This window comes from Scyliorhinus canicula, chromosome 7 (genome assembly GCF_902713615.1).
Source record: "Scyliorhinus canicula chromosome 7, sScyCan1.1, whole genome shotgun sequence".
NCBI classification, from domain to species: domain Eukaryota; kingdom Metazoa; phylum Chordata; class Chondrichthyes; order Carcharhiniformes; family Scyliorhinidae; genus Scyliorhinus; species Scyliorhinus canicula.
In genome coordinates this window covers 189,973,784-189,987,202 of record NC_052152.1, presented here as the reverse complement: position 1 = coordinate 189,987,202, position 13,419 = coordinate 189,973,784, and the positions used below count along the sequence as shown (strand labels likewise).

The following is a 13,419-nucleotide window of genomic DNA, read 5'->3' as shown; positions in this document are numbered from 1 at the left end:
AGATGAGCAGATCGGTAGAGAGAATTTGGATAGGTGCAAAAGTAACAGGGTTGTTGTGGTAGGGGATTTTAACTTCCCCTATATTGACAGGGACTCACTTAGTGCGAGGAGCTTGGATGGGGCAGAGTTTGTAAGATGTATTCAGTGTTGCTCGTTCTGGGTGAGTGTGCTTTACACTCCATTTGGCTCTGTTTCGTTCCTTAGCTTTAGAGTCGCCAGGTATCGTTAAGATACCGCCACAAGTTTCAAGTTCAAGTTCAAATCAATAACTCCACACACCAGTTAGTAAGTTCAAACAAGACACGTTTATTATAATACAGTAATCTACTAATCATGCATATAAAACTATATGACTAGGCTAATCCTACCACTAATAGGCCAAATACTTATCTAGATAAGGGGACTGCCGGATCAGGGATCAATGGTCTCTTGCTCTGCACTGGGCCCGCAGGCTTCCAGTAGTTATGGACTAAAGGGGGTCACGAGTGTCTACTCTCGTAGCGTGCGTTGTATGACACTTATGTGATGGCGGCTGCTGTCCAGGCCTCCTTCTCAAGGTTCTTCTGCTGCAACGGTGTTCTGCTGGGAGGGCTGGCTGGTCAAGGAGAGGCTGGCAGAGAGAGAGAGCTGGGGTCAGGGTCTCTGTCTTGTACCTCTCCCAGAGTCTCGCGCCCACCTGGGCGGACCCTCTATACACTCGCAATCGATTGGGTCTCTTCCCAATCGATTGATTTGAATTCCCCAATAACGGGGCAGTCCCTCGATCACTGGGCGGTTCTTGGGACTTATTGTTTTGGACTTCTCTTGGCGCCGAGAAGTCTGGCCTTCCATTCAATGTATCGATTTGAGTTAACTTGTTTCCATTGTACCTGGGAATCGCCCGGTATCGCCTCATTAGTATGCTAACTTGTTTTCTTTCACAGTGCTGGTGGTTTCTGCAGCAGTCAGAATACACAAGTGCTTTTGCAAGCTGCTTGCTTTTGCAACATGTCCATTTTCCCTGCATTCCTTGTAATCTTCCATTTTGTGTTGGGCAGTGGCCACCCCAGGTGGCTACACCAGGAAGGTATTTTGATGCAATATGTAGATAGTTCAAATAGGGAAGGGGCAGTACTGGACCTGGTATTGGGGAATGAGCCTGGACAGGTGGTTGAGGTGGTAGGGGAACATTTTGGGAGTAGTGACCACAATTCCATAAGTTTTATGGTTCTTTTGGATAGGGATTAGGATAACCCTTGCGTTAAGGTGCTAAACTGAGGAAAGGCAAATTCCGATAACATTAGATAGGAATTGACGAATTTGGATTGGGTGCTGCTGTTGGAGGGGAAATCAACATCGGACACGTCGTAGTCTTTCAAGCGACAGTTGATTAGGATTCAGGAAAGTCACATTCCTGAGAGAACGAAGGATAAGTATGGGAAGTTTAGAGAGCCTTGGGTAACGATGGATATTGTGAACCTCGTCAAAAAGAAAAAGGAAGATTTTGTATGGTCTAGCAGGTTGGAAACAGTCAAAAACCTTGATGAGTATAAAGAAAGTAGGAAGGTACTTAAGTGGGAAATGAGGAGGGCGAGGAGGGGGTCATGAAAACCCCTTGACAAGTAGGATTAAGGTGAATCCCAAAGCTTTTTATTCATATGTAAAAAGCAAGAGGATGGCCAGGGAAAGGATTGGACCACTTAAGGACAGTGGGAGGAATCTATGTTGAGCCAGAGAAAATGGGCGAGGTACTAAATGAGTACTTTGCATCAGTGTCCACCAAAGAAAATTACTTTGTGCAAGATTTATTCTTGGTTAAGGTGTCTGGACAGTCTGGGTCATGTTGACATTGCAAAGGAGGAGGTGTTTTAAAAGACATTAAGGCAGATAAGTCTCCTGGACCGGATGGGATTTACCCCATAATACTGAGGGAAGCAACGGAGGAAATTGCTGGGGCCTTAACTGACATATTTGTATCCTCACTGGCTACAGGTGAGATCCTAGAGAACTGGAGAATAGCTAACGTGGTACCACTGTTTAAGAAAGGTAGCAGGGATAATCCAGGAAATGATTATCCAGAAAGCGGCGGGAGTTCGGTACTGGACCGAGTTATGGTACTGGAGCTGGAGTTGGATGAACTTCGGATCATTCGGGAGGCAGAGGTGGTCATAGATAGGAGCTTCAGGGAAGTAGTTACACCAAAGACTGGAGATAGATGGGTAACTGTAAGAGCGACTGGGAAGAAGCAGTCAATGCAGGGTCCCCCTGTGGTCATTCCCCTGAGTAACAAGTATACCGTTTTGGATACTTGTTGGGAGGGGGGGGGGGAGGGGGGGGACGGACTTACCAGGGGTAAGCCATGGGGTACGGGACTCTAGCACGGAGTCTGTCCCTGTTGCTCAGAAGGGAAGGGGGGAGAGGAGCAGAGCATTAGTAATTGGCGACTCAATAGTCAGGGGCACAGATAGGAGATTTTGTGGGAGTGAGAGAGACTCACGTTTGGTATGTTGCCTCCCAGGTGCAAGGGTAAGTGATGTCTCGGATCGTGTTTTTCGGGTCCTTAAGGGGGAAGGGGAGCAGCCCCAAGTCGTAGCCCACATTGGCACTAACGACATAGGTAGGAAAGGGGACAAGGATGTCAGGCAGGCCTTTAGGGAGCTAGGATGGAAGCTCAGAGTGAGAACAAACAGAGTTGTTATCTCTGGGTTGTTGCCCGTGCCACGTGATAGTGAGACGAGGAATAGGGAGAGAGAGCAATTAAATACGTGGCTACAGGGATGGTGCAGGCGGGAGGGATTCAGATTTCTGGATAACTGGGGCTCTTTCTGGGGAAGGTGGGACCTCTATAGACAGGATGGTGTACATCTGAACCTAAGGGGCACCAATATCCTGGGGGGGAGATTTGTTAGTACTCTTTGGGGGGGTTTAAACTCATTCAGCAGGGGCATGGGAACCTGGATTGTAGTTTTGGGGTACGGGAGATTGAGAGTAGAGAGGTCAGGAGCACAGATTTGACTTCGCAGGAGGGCACCAGTGTTCAGGTCGGTGGTTTGAAGTGTGTCTATTTCAATGCCAGGAGTATACGAAATAAGGTAGGGGAACTGGCAGCATGGGCTGGTACCTGGGACTTGGATGTTGTGGCCATTTCAGAGACATGGATAGAGCAGGGACAGGAATGGTTGTTGCAGGTTCCGGGGTTTAGGTGTTTTAGTAAGGTCAGAGAAGGTCAGAGAAGGGGGCAAAAGAGGGGGAGGTGTGGCGCTGCTAGTCAAGGACAGTATTACGGTGGCAGAAAGGATGCAAGATGGGGACTCTTCTTCCGAGGTAGTATGGGCTGAGGTTAGAAACAGGAAAGGAGAGGTCACACTGCTGGGAGTTTTCTATAGGCCACCTAATAGTTCTAGAGATGTAGAGGAAAGGATGGCGAAGATGATTCTGGAAAAGAGCGAAAGTAACAGGGTAGTTGTTATGGGAGACTTTAACTTTCCTAATATTGACTGGAAAAGATATAGTTCGAGTACATTGGATGGGTCGTTCTTTGTACAATGTGTGCAGGAGGGTTTTCTGACACAATATGTTGACAAGCCAACAAGAGGTGAGGCCACTTTGGATTTGGTTTTGGGTAATGAACCAGGCCAGGTGTTAGATCTGGAGGTAGGTGAACACTTTGGAGACAGTGACCACAATTCGGTGACCTTTACATTAGTGATGGAAAGGGATACGTATACCCCGCAGGGCAAGAGTTATAGCTGGGGGAAGGGCAATTATGATGCCATTAGACATGACTTAGGATGTGTAGGTTGGAGAAGTAGGCTGCAAGGGTTGGGCACACTGGATATGTGGAGCTTGTTCAAGGAACAGCTACTGCGTGTTCTTGATCAGTACGTACCAGTCAGACAGGGAGGAAAGGGTAGAGCGAGGGAACGTGGTTTACCAAAGAAGTGGAATCTCTTGTTAAGAGGAAAAAGGAGGCCTATGTGAAGATGAGGCGTGAAGTTTCAGTTGGGGTGCTTGTTAGTTGCAGGGAAGCGAGGAAGGATCTAAAGAGAGAGCTAAGACGAGCAAGGAGGGGACATAAGAAGTCTTTGGCAGGTAGGATCAAGGAAAACCCAAAAGCTTTCTATAGGTATGTCAGGAATAAAAGAATGACTAGGGTAAGAGTAGGGCCAGTCAAGGACAGTGGTGGGAAGTTGTGTGTGGAGGCTGAGGAGATAAGCGAGATACTAAATGAATACTTTTCATCAGTATTCACTCAGGAAAAAGATAATATTGTGGAGGAGAATGCTGAGACCTAGGCTATTAGAATAGATGGCATTGAGGTGCGTAGGGAAGAAGTGTTGGCAATTCTGGACAAGGTGAAAATAGATAAGTCCCCGGGGCCTGATGGGATTTATCCTAGGATTCTCTGGGAAGCCAGGGAAGAGATTGCTGAGCCGTTGGCTTTGATTTTTAGGTCATCATTGGCTACAGGAATAGTGCCAGAGGACTGGAGGATAGCAAATGTGGTCCCTTTGTTCAAGAAGGGGAGTAGAGATAACCCCGGTAACTATAGGCAGGTGAGCCTAACGTCTGTGGTGGGTAAAGTCTTGGAGAGGATTATAAAAGATAGGATTTATAATCATCTAGATAGGAATAATATGATGAGGGATAGTCAGCATGGTTTTGTGAAGGGTAGGTCATGCCTCACAAACCTTATCGAGTTCTTTGAGAAGGTGACTGAACAGGTGGACGAGGGTAGAGCAGTTGATGTGGTGTATATGGATTTCAGTAAAGTGTTTGATAAGGTTCCCCACGGTCGGCTATTGCAGAAAATACAGAGGCTGGGGATTGAGGGTGATTTAGAGATGTGGATCAGAAATTGGCTAGTTGAAAGAAGACAGAGTGGTGGTTGATGGGAAATGTTCAGAATGGAGTTCAGTTACGAGTGGCGTACCACAAGGATCTGTCCTGGGGCCGTTGCTGTTTGTCATTTTTATAAATGACCTAGAGGAGGGCGCAGAAGGATGGGTGAGTAAATTTGCAGACGACACTAAAGTCGGTGGAGTTGTAGACAGTGCGGAAGGATGTTGCAGGTTACAGAGGGACATAGATAAGCTGTAGAGCTGGGCTGAGAGGTGGCAAATGGAGTTTAATGTGGAGAAGTGTGAGGTGATTCACTTTGGAAAGAATAACAGGAATGAGGAATATTTGGCTAATGGTAAAATTCTTGGTAGTGTGGATGAGCAGAGGGATCTCGGTGTCCATGTACATAGATCCCTGAAAGTTGCCACCCAGGTTGATAGGGTTGTGAAGACGGCCTATGGTGTGATGGCCTTTATTGGTAGAGGGATTGAGTTCCGGAGCCATGAGGTCATGTTGCAGTTGTACAAAACTCTAGTACGGCTGCATTTGGAGTATTGCGTACAGTTCTGGTCGCCTCATTATAGGAAGGACGTGGAAGCTTTGGAACGGGTGCAGAGGAGATTTACCAGGATGTTGCCTGGTATGGAGGGAAAATCTTATGAGGAAAGGCTGATGGACTTGAGGTTGTTTTCGTTAGAGAGAAGAAGGTTAAGAGGTGACTTAATAGAGGCATACAAAATGATCAGAGGGTTAGATAGGGTGGACAGCGAGAGCCTTCTCCCGCGGATGGAGGTGGCTAGCACGAGGGGACATAGCCTTAAATTGAGGGGTAATAGATATAGGACAGAGGTCAGAGGTGGGTTTTTTACGCAAAGAGTGGTGAGGCCGTGGAATGCCCTACCTGCAACAGTAGTGAACTCGCCAACATTGAGGGCATTTAAAAGTTTATTGGATAAGCATATGGATGATAAGGGCATAGTGTAGGTTAGATGGCCTTTAGATTTTTTCCATGTCGGTGCAACATCGAGGGCCGAAGGGCCTGTACTGCGCTGTATCGTTCTATGTTCTATAATAGGCCAGTGAGCCTCACATTGGTAGTAGATAAATTATTGGAGAGAATTCTCAGGGACAGGATTTATACCCATTTGGAAACAAATGGTCTCGTTAGCGATTGATAGCTTGGTTTTGTGAAGGGGAGGTCATGTCTCACTAACTTGATCAAGTTTTTTTGTGGAGGTGACAAAGATGATTGATGAGGGAAGGACGGTGGATATTGTTTGCATGGACTTCAGTTAACCTTCGACAAGGTGTCTCATGACAGACTGGTACAAAAGGTAAAGTCACATGGGATCAGAGGTGAGGTGGCAAGGTGAATACAGAACTGGCTCAGTCACAGAAGGCAAAGGGTAGCAGTAGAAGGGTGTTTTTCTGAATGGAATGTGGTGACTAGTGGTGTTCCACAGGGATCAGTGCTGGGGCCTCTGCTGTTTGTAGTATACATGAACGATTTGGAAGAAAATGTAGCTGGTCTGATTAGTAAGTTCGTGGATGACACCAAGGTTGGTGGAGTGGCAGACAGTGTTGAGGATACAGCAGGACTAGATAGGTTGGAGACTTGGACAGAGAAATGGCAAATGGAGTTTAATCCAGACAAATATGAGGTAATGCATTTTGGTAGGTCCAAAATAGAAGGGAAATATACCGTAAATGACAAAGCTCTTAGGACTATAGAAAGTCCGAGAGATCTGGGCGTGCAGGTTCACAGATCTTTAAAAGTAGCAGCGCAAGTGGACAAGATAGTCAAGAAAGCATATGGAATGCTTGCCTTCATTGTTTAAAAACTGGCAAGTCATGCTACAGTTGTATAGAACCATGGTTCCTTACTGCAAGTGCCTACCGCACTTGGAATATTGTGCACAATTCTGGTCGCCACACTAGCAGAAGGATGTGGCACCTTTGGAGAGGGTGTAGAGGAGTTTACCAGGATTTTGCCTGGTCTGGAGGGTGTTAGCTATGTGGAGAGGATGAATAGACTCGGACTGTTTTCATTAGAACAACGGAGGTTGATGGGTGACCTGATAGATGTCTACAAAATTATGAGGGGCATGGATAAAGTGGATGGGCTGGCACTCTTTCCCAGGGTGGAAGGGTCAGTCACCAGGGGGCATAGGTTTAAGATCCATGGGGCAAATCTTAGAGGAGATGTAGGAGGCAGGTTTTTTTACACAGAGGGTGTTGGTGCCTAGAATGCGTTGCTAGGGGAGGGTGTGGAAGCAGATACATTAACGCCGTTCAAAAGGAATCTCGAAAAATAAATGGATAGGATGGGGTTAGGGCAGGGGTGGGCAAACTACGGCCCGCCAAAGGTCTTTACCCACCAAGATCAAGTCATAAAAAATAAAAATTAAAAATAAACATTAAAAAATTTTTTTTTTTTTTAATTTTAAGGTTAATTGGGCGGGGGGGGGGGCTGTTGGGTTACTGGTATAGGGTGGATACGTTGACTTGAGTAGGGTGATCATTGCTCGGCACAACATGTGTTTCATGTGAAGTTTCTACGTTAAAATATTAATTAATAAAAATTAATTGCTTTTTTTCCTTAAACTAAGTTATTTTGTTTTTCAAATAAATGTGTTTCATGTAAAGTTTCTACTTTAAAATATTAATTAATAAAAATTAATTGCTTTTTTTTCTTTAAAAACCTTTTATTTTGGCTATTTTAAATATTAATTATTTTACTTAATATACTATGCGGCCCTTTAAAATTGTGAATTTCTGAATGTGGCCCTTGCACGGAAAAGTTTGCCCACCCCTGGGTTAGAGGGATACGTCACTAGAAAGTGCTGAGGGTTTCGGCCGGCCAAGCATGGTATCATGACCGGTACAGGCTTGGAGGGCCGAAGGGCCTGTTCCTGTGTTGTATTGTTCTTTGTTCCATGGAAAATAACCCTAACTTATCCAATCTCTCCTCAAAGATACACTTACCTGGCAACATTCTTGTAAGTCTCCTCTGCACTCTCTCCAGAGCAATTATGCCCTTCCTGTAATGTAGTGACCAGAACTGCACACAATACTCCAGTTGTGGCCTCACCAGTGTTTTATAAAATACCAACATTACATCATTTTATATTCTATACCTCTGCCAATGAAGGAGAGCATTCAATATGCTTTCTACAACCTGCCTACTTGAACTGCTGTCTTTAGGGATCTGTGTACTTGTACGCCGAGATCTCTCACTTCATCTACCCCATATAATGCCATTTATTGTATACCCCCTATAACTGTTTGATCTCCCTAAATGCATGACTGTACACTTCTGTGTAAAATTCCATCTGCCACTTTACCGCCCATCCACCAACTCATGTATATCATTTTGGAGATTACAGCTTCCTCTACACTGTTCACCACTCGGCCAATCTTTGTGTCGAATGCAAATTCCCAATCATTTTTCTCACATTCACATCCAAATCGTTAATATGTAATACAAACAGTAAGGGTCCTAACCCCAAGCCCCGTGGAACACCACTTGAAACAACTTTCCAATTGCAAAGGCAGGCATCGACCATTACCCTTTGTTTCCTGTCGCTAAACCAATATTTATCCAGTTTGTCACATTGCCCTGTATCCATGGGCTTTTACTTTCTTGATCACTATGTCCTGTGGTACCTTGTCAAACGCCTTGCTTAAATCCATGTACACAACCTTCATCATCCCTTGTCACTTCCTCAAATAATTCAATCCAGACAAGACTTCCTTTAACAAATCCATGCTATCACTGACTAGTCCATGCCGTTCTATGTGATGGTTAATCCCATCTCTCAGGATTGATTCTACTAATGTGCCCACCACCAACATAAAACTAACTGGCCTATAATTGTTTAGCATTTCCTTTGATCCTTTTTTAAACAATGGAACCACGTTTGCATTTCTTCAATCCTCCCGTACCTCCCCGGTATCCCTCGGAGCATTTGCTATCTCCTCCCTGTCTTTCTTTGTAGCCTTGGAAACAATCCATCTGACCCTGGTGACTTATCAACTTTCAAGGATTTCAACCCTTCAAGTACATTCTTTATGGTTATCCCATACAACATCTGTGTTCCTCCTGGACTACTATATCTGTTGTATCCATTTACTTTGTAAACAGGGAGACAAAACATTTAAAACCCTTCCCATAGCCTCTGCATCTACATACAAGTTCCCTTCAATAATCCACCGCCTTCTGAGGAAGAGTTCTAAAGTCGTACAACTCTTCTGATCTAAACAAATTTTCCTAATTTCTCTTCTAAAAGGGCAACCCAAACCGTGCTCCCTAGTTCTGGACTCGCCCACAAGAGGAAACTTCCTTTGCATGTGCACTTTGTCAATGCCATTCAGAATCTTGTATACTTCAATCAAATCATGCCTCACTCTTTTAAATGTCAGTGGAAAGACGTCCAATTTGTCCAACCATTTTCCTCATAAGACAATTTGTTAATTCCAGGTATCAATGTAGTAAACCTCTTCTGATCCCTCCTTGAATAAGGAGGCCAAAACTATGCACAGTATTCAATATATGGTCTCACCAATGCCCTGTAATGTTAGATTCCTCTCATTCTAAAGGACAGTATTCCATTAGCCTTCTTAATTACTTGCTGTACATGCATACTAACTTTTTTCTGACTCATGCAACAGAACAGTTGATCCCTCTGCACCTCAGAATTCTGCAGGCATTCTCCATTTCAGTAATATTCTGCCTTTTTATTCTTCGTGCCAAATTGAACAATTCCACATTTTCCCATACTATACTCCATCTGCCAGATTTTTGCCCTCAGTCTGTCTATATCCATCTCCAACCTCCTTATGTCTTTTTTACAATACACTTTCCTACCTAAATATTGTCTTTCCTACCCATCTTGGCGTCACTGTGCGGAGTCTGCACATTCTCCCTGTGTCTGTGTGGGGCCTTGTATCCTAGTTCACTTAGCTAGCACTGTTTTCATGCTCACATAATTGCCCCTTTTAAAAAATACTAGACTTAGATCCACTCTTCTCCCTTTTAAACTGGATGCCTTTACTCGGAGATCATTAATCCTGTCACATTACTCAATACCAAGTCTAATATCTGTTCCTTGGTTGGTTTCACAGTGTGCTGCTCTAAGAAATTATGTGAAGCAATCTATGAACTCCTCATCGAGGCTACTACTACCAATCTGATTTTTCAAGTTTATATGTGGATCAAAATCTCCCAAGGCTATTGCCGTCCCTTTTCTATACTGAGACCACTCCCACTAACGATTTATTTCCCTGACTATTCCTCGTCTCCACCCAAACCGATTCTACATCCTGATGTCCTGAACCAGCATCATCTCACAAAGCCAGGGACATGGGTTCAATTCCAATTTTGTGTGACTGTCTGTGTGGAGTTGCCCTTTCTTCCCGTATCTGCGTGGGTTTCCTCCGGGTGCTCCAGTTTCCTCCCACAGTTAAAGATGTGTAGGTTAATGGCCATGCTAAATTGCCCCTTAGTCTCCAAAGGTTAGGTGGAGTTACGGGGTTGCAGGGATAGGGTGGGAGAGTGGGCCTAGGTGGGGTGCTCTTTTGGCGGGCCGGTGCAGATTCGATGGGCTGAATGGCCTCCTTCTGCACTGTAGGGATTCTATGATTCTGTTGCACCAATGCCATCTTTAATTAACAGTGCTATCGCTCCAGCTTTACCTAGCTTTCTATTCTCCTTGAATGTCATATAACCCTCAACATGCAGGACCCAATCCGTGTCATTCTGCAGTCATTCTCTGTAATGACGACTATCGATCATGTAGCTCAGTTGGTTGGACAGCTAGTTTGTGGAGCAATGACAACAGTGTTGGTTTAATTCCTGTATCGGCTGACGTTATCTATGAAAGCCTCAGCTTCTCATCTTGATTTTTGCCTGAGGTGTGGTGACCCTCTGGTTGAATTACCAACATTCAGCTCTCTCAAAAGGGGAGAGCAGACTTTGGTCCCCTGGGACTGCGCCGACATTTACATTTATTTACTTCAATATGTGCTATCAATTAATTTACTTGGTTTTGAATGCTATGCAAATTCAGATACAGAGCCTTATGTTTTGTCTTTGTGTTATCTTTGTAAAATCTAGCCTTGATTGTTGGTGTATTCTTGGGTTTTAGCTCTCTGCTCCTCAAGGTTATTCTGTGACCCTAATTTCCCCAGCCTTGAATCTTCCCCTTAATTTGCTACTTGCTCTACCCCATAGAGCTGTGGAAGTCAATCGTAGAGTTTAAGGTAGAGATTGATAGATTTTTGACTATTAGTAATGTAATGGGTTATGGGGGTAGTGTGTATAAAAAGTATGATCATATTGAATGGTGGATCTGGCTCGATGGACTGAATGGCCTACTCCTGTTCCTATCTAATGACAGCATATCAACAGTGCCTCTCTCACTCAGTTCCGTATCAATGACAGGTTGCAGTGGGGCTTGATTTTTCCTCTCACCATCACCAATCTGACTCTTGAGCAACCTAACACTGACCTAAGGCCTTTGAGTGCATCATACAGTCTAATAAATTCTTCATTTATATGGAAATAAATTCCACATTGATTACCTTTTTAAAAAAATTTGGGAGTTTGTATACTAATCAGATTTATGGATCTTTAGAAAGCATTGGTATTTAATTAAGGAAGGGCATAAAATGCCATTGCTTTTTGTTTGCAGAAAGTTAAGATTTGGTGTTGTAAATTTTGCTTCTAAATTTGTTTTAACTAAAGAATTTGAATGAACATGCTGTAGAAAATGTGACCTGCTTCATTGGATGACACACCCTTTATTGTGATGACCAGCCTGTATTCAAGTAGTATGTAATGGCAGCTTGTTTAACTGCATTCCAGTCTGTTCAGGCAGAATGATTGTATTTCTGTTACAGGAGCTGACTCCTATCATACTGCATTAACCTGCTGGTTGCCATGAAGATGTTCTAAGCATCTTGCCTGTCTTCTGACAAATGCAAGGGGCGTGATTCTCCGCTCCCCACGCCGGGTGGGAGAATCGCGGGAGGGTCCCCTGACAAATTTCACCCCCCCCCCCCCCCCCCCGGCTCGGAAGAATCACCGCTCGGCATTTTTCACGGCGAACGGCGATTCTCCGACCCGGATGGGCCAAGCGGCCTGCCGTTCGCGGCCGTTTCACAACGGTGGCAAGTGAGAAGCTTGTTTGGGGCTTGTAGGTGGCCTAGCAAGGAAAGAGCACCACGACTGTGCTCGGGAGGGGACAGGCCCGTGATCGGTGCCCACCGATCGTCGGGCCGGCGTCCAAATCGGACGCACTATTTCCCCTCCGCCGCCCCACAAGATCAAGCCGCCATGTCTTGTGGGGCTGCTGAAGGGACAGACGGCCACCGCGAATGCGCGGGTTCATGCCATCAGCGTCATGACGTCAGCCGCGCATGCGCGGGTTGCAGCCGGCCAACCTGCGCATGCGCGGCTGACGTCATTAGGCGCGCCGGCCGCGTCATTCTTGGCGCGACGCCCCCGCGGCCGAGAGTTACGGAGTGCCGCTCCTAGCCCCGCCGGGAGGGGAGAATAGGGGGCGAGGAACGGCCTCCGAGGCTGTCGTGAAACTCGGCCGAGTTCACGACGGCCCTCCCGATTTTTCCCGGGAGCGGAGAATTCCGCCCAAGAACTTTGGGCTCAGAGCATAAAGAGTACTTTTCACATCTATGAATGAATTAATGTAGGGAAAATGTAGAAAGAATGTTGAACCATTGAATAAAGATTCACATTTGCTTCACAAAATAGCCCCAACATAATACTTAAAAAAAAAACATAGATCCAAGAGTTATGGTTATTCTGTCAATTAAAAGTAACTGCCCCTTGGTGTTCTCTTTCAAGAAGTGAATTCATTAAGGTTACAGCTGCCCAGAGTTTGATCTGATGCCAACTGTACCTGTTCAGGCTCTTTGTATAGGGACATGATTACTAAAGGTAGTGCTAAGGTAATGCCTCCCAAGAATGCTATTAGCACAAACATGGAGGTATGTAACATTTTACTTAAGTTGGTGGTTTAACAAATGTATTATTTTCCCGTTACAGCCTTCCTGAACAGGCGCCGAAATGTGGCGACTAGGGGCTTTTCACAGTAACTTCATTTGAAGCCTACTTGTGACAATTTTCATTTCATTTTCATTTTTATTTTTCTCTTCCTGACTTTTGTTTTGGTGTGCTTTCTGCCCACACATTTTGTATATGCTTTGTGCACACACCTTTTCAACCTATGCTGTTCAGTTTTAGGCGATAAGAGAGCAGGACCAATATATAATGCTTTAATGAAATCTAACAAGATCTGGTGACTGACAGTCAGTCAGTTGACTGTTTACAATGTTCAAATCTATGTTCATGTGCTTAAGCAAGCCAAACTGTTGCGTATACTGCAGTATATTTGTTTTCTATGCGTCTCATATGAAGACTTTTCATTGTTGATCTGTTGACTTGCTAATTGTTTTTTTTGCCCCATCAATTTGGCCCGATACCCTTTTATTTCACCTCGGCTTTTACCATTCCAACTTATTTCTCTGTGCCTTTTCATTAACTATTTGTATTTTTACATCAAGTTTGAGGTTTTATGG

The 13,419-nt window shown here is 44.8% G+C and overlaps 1 protein-coding gene across 5 annotated transcripts in view; it reads left to right on the top strand.

The window, feature by feature from the left end:
• Nucleotides 1-13,419, top strand: part of osbpl2b (oxysterol binding protein-like 2b) — a 132,603-nt gene that overhangs the window by 20,276 nt on the left and 98,908 nt on the right. The gene's annotated exons all lie outside the window — the stretch shown is intronic.